Source organism: Aedes albopictus, chromosome 1 (genome assembly GCF_035046485.1).
Source record: "Aedes albopictus strain Foshan chromosome 1, AalbF5, whole genome shotgun sequence".
Taxonomy (NCBI): Eukaryota; Metazoa; Arthropoda; class Insecta; order Diptera; family Culicidae; genus Aedes; species Aedes albopictus.
This window is the reverse complement of record NC_085136.1, coordinates 170,328,271-170,335,181: the sequence shown is the minus strand read 5'-3', so window position 1 is coordinate 170,335,181 and position 6,911 is coordinate 170,328,271. Positions and strand designations below refer to the sequence as shown.

The following is a 6,911-nucleotide window of genomic DNA, read 5'->3' as shown; positions in this document are numbered from 1 at the left end:
AATAGTGTAAATAATAATGAAAAAAAAAAACTAAAATAAGACAGGAAACTTTTTATCTTTGGAAAAAGATTCTAAAAGATTCATATAAAATTAAATAGCTGGAAACACTGATCTATCATGAAGTGATCGAGACAGTAGTTTCATCGGTTAACAATAGAGTAGAGGTCAAGAGGTCAAAGTATGGAATTTTTGATCAAGGTAGAAAGGAAAATTAGCGAAAAATAGTAAGAGTATTAGATCACAAAAGTTAAGGTTATAGCTGTATTTTATATATACGGAAATTGGTACTTACGTTTTGGAGGAAGATGCGCCGGTAGATCCTGTAAGCATGCCATATACAATTTCTCTGCAATAGCCAGATATTCATTCCATATAATGTCATTGCTGTAGATAACGCACTGTGTGCACCGAGATTTGACAATAGACTAAACCACAGCCAAATTTTGAAACGTTACAATAGCCCAGTATTTCACCACTCACTTTGAACCGAGAGAGGGAAAAGAGAGTAATCTTCGGATATTTGTAGAGTTTTTGAATCGTGTCCATATACTTATATGGAGTAATAAATATGTGTTAGCTACATTTTGTTGATACGAATATGACCGACAGAAGTTCAGGTACATTTTTCGGTAATTGGCATATGTGGTGGTTGGGAACACAAAGCCCAGATTTCTTCCAATAAATGTATTGGTGTAAGATATCGTTGGATATCAAGTAGAAAGCGTAATTTACCAGTTAGTTTTCTGGTGCGGGAACGAAATTACGGTCGCGTCGGAACTCTCTCGGCATGTTTAAATTCGATTAAATACGTAAACGGAACCGGTATTGTAAATAATTGCTCGATATTTGGAATAAGTGTAAATAGTAGTATTTAAGTCTGAAAATTAGGAAAGTGAATAAGTTTGTAGAATTTGTGATTTTTGAAAAAACGGAGAAAAGGTTAGTAAAAAAAAAAAAAAATATTTGACATATTTTTTTTTTTTTGGGGGAAAGTTGGGGATAATGAAACGAGCAGATTTGGTGAAAATCCGCCGTTTCAAATAGTAGCGTTAGCCATCTCACGCCTGTGAGATAGGCAACAGTAAGAAATGAAAAGTGCTCGAATTCAATGTTTATATGTGTGTGTTTAGAGATTGATATGATAGTTGGTGACGAAAGTTGATCAACAGGAAACCATAAGAAAATGTTATTTTAAACGCAAGAAAATTTTTACATACAAAATTGAAATCAAGAAAGAAACCGGAAACCCTCGAATTAAGTAGAAAATTATATATGATAACTTTCTTGGTCAACCGGGAGCGATTATTCGTTCTTTCCCTTTTGGACCGCCAAGGAGTCAAGTTATCAGAAGTTGATATTTAGTTCAGTGAGAAAGTGTTCCTTAATCAATAGCTAATACAAGTATAAAACTAGTTTAAAAAGAAAAGTGAGTGAAATTTTAACGAGTAAATTCATTGCTATTTTCAGATAAACCTATATTTTTTATAACAATTAAAATCGTGAGTCGTGCATTTAAAATTGTGCTTAAAAAGTAAGTTTCATGCATATTAGTAAAAAAAAATTAAAACTTAAACGAAAATTTATTTACGAAAAACTAGAGTGCAGAATTTTATAGAAAGTGAGTCGGAGGCAGAAATTACGGTGTTACCGAAGTGAGAAAGATCAGGTAATTTTGAGGATTGTAAGGGAATATGTGTGTGCTGGGTTCTAAGAATTTGTTTTCTACAGTGGCCACAACCCGGTGGCATCCACCGTTGGGATAATCGGTGTGAGTTCGGTGCATGACGAACCCGTGGTGAATTATTAGTGGTCGCATACCCCGCACATAACGGAAGCGAGTGGATTGGTGCTTGGTACACGGCGAGGTTACCCCGGGTGTACCTATCGTCTCGTGGCTTCGGGCCACTATAGGTACGTCTGGAGCGCGTTGGCCATCGGAGTGTAAGCTTGGCCCCCACCGTGAATCACATCCGCTACACGTGATTGTCCGTCGAGTGGGAGTGTCCATTAAAGGGAAAGAATCCCAACGCCAGCGTAACCGCCAGACTCACGTTCCGACGATCTGCCGATCGGAGTGTACCCACCGACTTCCCAGGGAACGGATACGACCCGCGGCGCGGCGAGCATTATCGTTGTGACCGTGCATGCTGCTCCACCACCCCTCATCGAAGGAGCAAGATAAACAACCACCCGTCTCCACCATCTCCACCCCGCACGGGCCGTAGCAGTGCATCAGTGTGCGTAATCAACGGCCGCCAGACGCACTGCACACGCCGGTCTCGTTCGGAAAGTGCTTCGTGATCGAGCTCGCACACAGGCAATCAGCATCGTCGGGATCTATCTATCCCCCCCATTCCCCCTGCATGGGGACCGGTCGAGGTCTGTAATCATCGTCCAACCGTAAGTACACGAACCCAGAAAACAACAACACACACGGAACGCAACGAGAATTAGTAGGGAAAACACAAAGTGTATTAGTAGGGGAAGAACGCAGATTAGGGGGTTAGAACGACTCACGAAAGACACACGAACAGGGTAGTGACGTCACAGCTAGGGAGTGAGAGACTATCGGAGAGGTTCGGTACCGTTGGCCAGCGTAAGCTCCGGGAGAACTGCCGATAGCCGCTCAGTAGCCAGCTAGCTCTAATAGGAGGAAGGTCAGGGCATTGTAGACGTTTTTATGAGAAGAAAATACGATGAATTTTAATCGTTGAAATCGATCGACTTATTTTTACGTATCTTTTTACTCCTTCAATAAACTTTTCTCTCTGCTACTAGATCATCTTCTTAACCTTATATAATTCAGAGAATTACCTAAAATTGAATTGGAAGTGGAAAGTTTTTGGGAATATAGGACTTTGGATTTTGGGACTACGGAGTATTTGGTGGGTAGGAATTGGAGGTGGATCCTGTTGGTGGGCACTGACGTTGCTAGCTGGGCACTTTGAATCTGGAGCTCCTGGTAGACGACGTCGTCGTCTGGCGCTAAAACCAGGAATTTAAGGACCCCTAGCAGGATCCTCCTTACATGGTTCAGAAAAAGGTGCTCTTTCGTATAAAATCAAAAAATCAATACATTTTTCTTAATTTAAAAACCAAATTGCTGTGAGGAAATCATCCATGTTTTTCGGTGATGAATCGGATACCAGTATATCCAGCATGTCCTGGAAATGTTCCCAGTATGATTGAACATACTTCCACAGAAAAAAAAAACGTTAAATCAATGTACGATGGGAACTATCAGAGTGTTACGTCTGTTTGTCTGTGATACTTCCATCGGGGGCGGTATGATATTGATGTTGTTTGTTCATCGATACGAATTGAGCGTCCCAGATGCAGTTGTGTAAGTGACCATGAGCCGAATATATAAAAAAAATCTTCAGACTTCAAGCTCTCAGGAACTTTTTTAGCATTGTTTTTACGATGATTAGAAAAATTACAATAAATCGGAGAAAATTAAGACGATTTTGAAACTCCATACATATGGGACGAAAAATTGGTGAAAGCCTCATTTACTCGAAAGTGGGTTTATGTGACTTCTCCCCCCCTTTGCTTCTAACCAAATGTTTTTGGTGGCAAAGTGGAAAGGCCGCTTTTTTTATTCGGATCGGCCGCGTCGTCGTCGTCAATTTGAATGTGCACATCGTCGTACCCGTGTGTAGTTGTAGCGGTTCAGTGTTATTTATTTATTTATATTCAGTGTGGAGAAGAGGCCAGTTAGTGGAAGGTGCTGCAGCACATACGCACTATAGGATGTATAAAGTTCTGCTCTGGTTTTTTGTGTATTTATCTAACAAATATTGAAAAGCTCGTCACGTCATGTGTTGGCGTTAGCTTCCAATGCACATTTAGTTGATAATAAACATTTTTCTTTCATTTTTTGCATTTACACAAAAATTTGAATGGTTCGTCATTTTCGGTGTCGACATTTGTAATATTTTAGTCAAAATGAATAAATGTTTTGATTCAAAAGAAGGTTGCATGAATCACACACTTACCAAAGTGAATCCAAATCATGTGACTCTCCTCCACTAACCAGAACTCCTTCCCGTGACAGTCGTGGAGAAGATGAGGTGATCTCGGTCTCTAGTAGCAACGTACGTCAAACTAACATTCCTTCCCTTCTTCGATGACCGTAAGGACGTGGCCGCGCCGTTATTGACTATTGAAGTTTGGAATTCTTGAACTGTGCACATTAACAGCGGTAGCTGTACGGTCATCTATGCTCATGCTCAATGCTTACACCCATTTGCTTCTAACCCACTCAATGGCCCACTGCACGAATTTAGATTCTACCGTCGATATTTCTCAACTTTTTAGTTTCATCCGAAGAGCACACTCAGGAACTCCACAGAAAGGTTCAGGGCCTACAAAGCTTGATGCCGCACCCTGTCTGGCTAAATTGCCGGCGTTTTCATTTCCCAGAATTCCACAATGACCAGGCACCCAGTATAAAGTTACCTCGTTCCTACTGGCCAATTGCTTCAGAGAAATAACGCATTCCCACATTAGCGTTGATTAATAAGTGAAAGCTTTTAGCGCATTTAGAGCCGCCTGACTGTCCGAAAAAATACAGATCTTGGCAAACCTATAATTTCTTTTCAGACAAATGTTGGCACACTCTAGAATGGCTTAAACTTCCGCTTGAAATACAGTGGAACTGCATCCTATTGGTATAGCCTTACTGATACCAGGGCCAAAAACACCAGCTCCAGTATTTTCTCCCATCTTGGACCCACCAGTATAAAATAGAATAGAACCTGGACGTAAACTTGGCCCACCAACATCTCAAACATAGCGACATAGTTTCACCTTTTTGAAGGGAACATCAGTTGGTCTTCGTTATCATCCAATGTTCTACTGTTTTCATGTCCATGTTTAATTTGAAGTCTTTGATGATCCTCAAATGTCCAACAAGATCCCCGTCTAGGACTTTAAATATTGTAACGTATAAACTGCAGGGCACTTTTTGCCGCTTGTAGTTTAACAAATTGATGCAATGGCAGTATATTGAGAAGGGCATCCAAAGCAACTGACGGAGTGCTTATCATTGCTCCTGTCATAGATATACAAACAAGTCTTTGTAGCTTACTTAGCTTCTTTTGAGAGGTTACCTCATTTGTTTTGGGCCACCAAACAAGTGAAGCATAAGTAATCTTAGGCCGGACTATTGGAATACATGTGGAATACAGTGAAACCATTTTCGATGCAAAAATGATTGACTGGAACGAAAAAACTACTTTCAAATGTTTGTTGATGACGATGATTTCAATTACGAATGGTTCAACGTTAAATGAGAACTCCAATTCAGTCTTTTGTCCAAAGTTACCCCAAGATGTTTAACTTCTTCTGAGAACTGAATTTGAACTCCATCTAAAGAAGATTCAGATAGATTTATTTTTAACCTTCTAGCACAGACAAACAGACGTAACTCTTAGAGGAAATTCATCAAAAACTTTTGCCCCGTGTCATTTTCATGAGCACACTGCCACCTGTTGGTAGAACCGCGCGCGACACTGTCGGCCATGATGGATTTCCATTTGACGTTTGCTGACACGCACACTACTACACAAATTGCCTGTAATTTTCGTTTGCATCATTCAGCAACGTATACACTGGCAAACGTCAAGGCGATCGAACACTAGCGTATCTGGTGGAACGATCGCGCAAATCAAATGGAATTTGAATTGATCGTTAAATGCATGTGCCAAGCTGTTTTGAAGAGTGTCACGTCTGTTCGTCTGTGATTCCAGTCTAACGCTTGTTTGCAGATTTCGTTTCCGCCCCTGCGTAGAGTGTGGCCGACCCACCTCTACTTTCGCTCCCGAATTTCTGTCGCTATCGGCTTTTGATGACATCGACGATAGAGCTCTACGTTGGAGATCCAATTGTGAGGCCACCATCATAGACTAATTTCAAGACCTCGATGTACCAAAGAAAAACAATAAATTTTCTGTGTCCAGTCCGATACCCATGTATTTTTTCCGTGTAAATTGCCGTTTGTGTAAGTTATATTTAGCGTGTTACACCGATCTGACAGCTCTGACAGTAAGGGACTAAACATAAATTACGTAAGTGGGTACCGAGGATTATTCATAATCTGCGAACTTGACTGCGGAAAAAATCGCGACCATGACGCCGCTGCCACCATGCACGAATTATATACCGCAGGCATCTATTGATGAAGACCTGCAGCCGATAAGTGTTCTCCACTGATACACACCAGGTTTCACTGGCGTATAGCAGCACAGATTTCACGTTCGAGTTGAAAATTCGGATTTTTGTGCGTCGACTAATCTGGTTGCTTTTCCATACAATTCTTAAAATCGCAAAAGCAGCCATCGCCTTCTTGATCCGTGCACTTATGTCGATCTTGGTGCCGCCATCGGCCACCATCTGGCTACCAAGATATTGGAAGCTTTCAACATTCTCCACTGATTGCCCAGCTACCGTAAAGGGTTGGGTTGGAAGGGTTGGCCGTGTTTACATACAACGATTTAGTCTTGTTGACGTTGATGGTAAGACCTGCCGCTGAGGAGCGATTGACAAGAACATCGAGCTTGCTCTGCATATCAGAGCGCCGTTGAGCTAGGCCGATGATTTTCTTAGGGACACCCTTGCGCCTGAGGGCTTCCCACATGTTTCCGTGGTTGAGACGGTCGAAAGCTTTTTCGTAATCAATGAACACCAGGTAGAGAGACTCTTGGAATTCATTGATTTGCTCCAGAATAACGTATCATTCTCCGTAGAGCGTGACAACACAGACAAACAGACGTAACTCTTAGAGGAAATTCATCAAAAACTTTTGCCCGGTGTCATTTTCATGAGCACACTGCCACCTGGGGCCCAAATAGCCGAGGCGGTAAACGCACGGGTATTCAGCATGACCATGCTGAGGGTGACGGGTTCGT

General features: G+C 41.6%; 1 long non-coding RNA gene across 1 annotated transcript; it reads left to right on the top strand.

Moving 5' to 3' along the window:
* The first annotated feature begins 998 nt into the window (after nt 1-998).
* LOC115257292 (uncharacterized) lies at nt 999-2,215 on the top strand. Its single transcript, XR_009996263.1, has 3 exons — nt 999-1,401; nt 1,468-1,531; nt 1,599-2,215. It is a non-coding gene; the product is annotated as an uncharacterized LOC115257292 (long non-coding RNA).
* The last annotated feature ends 4,696 nt before the right edge of the window (nt 2,216-6,911 follow it).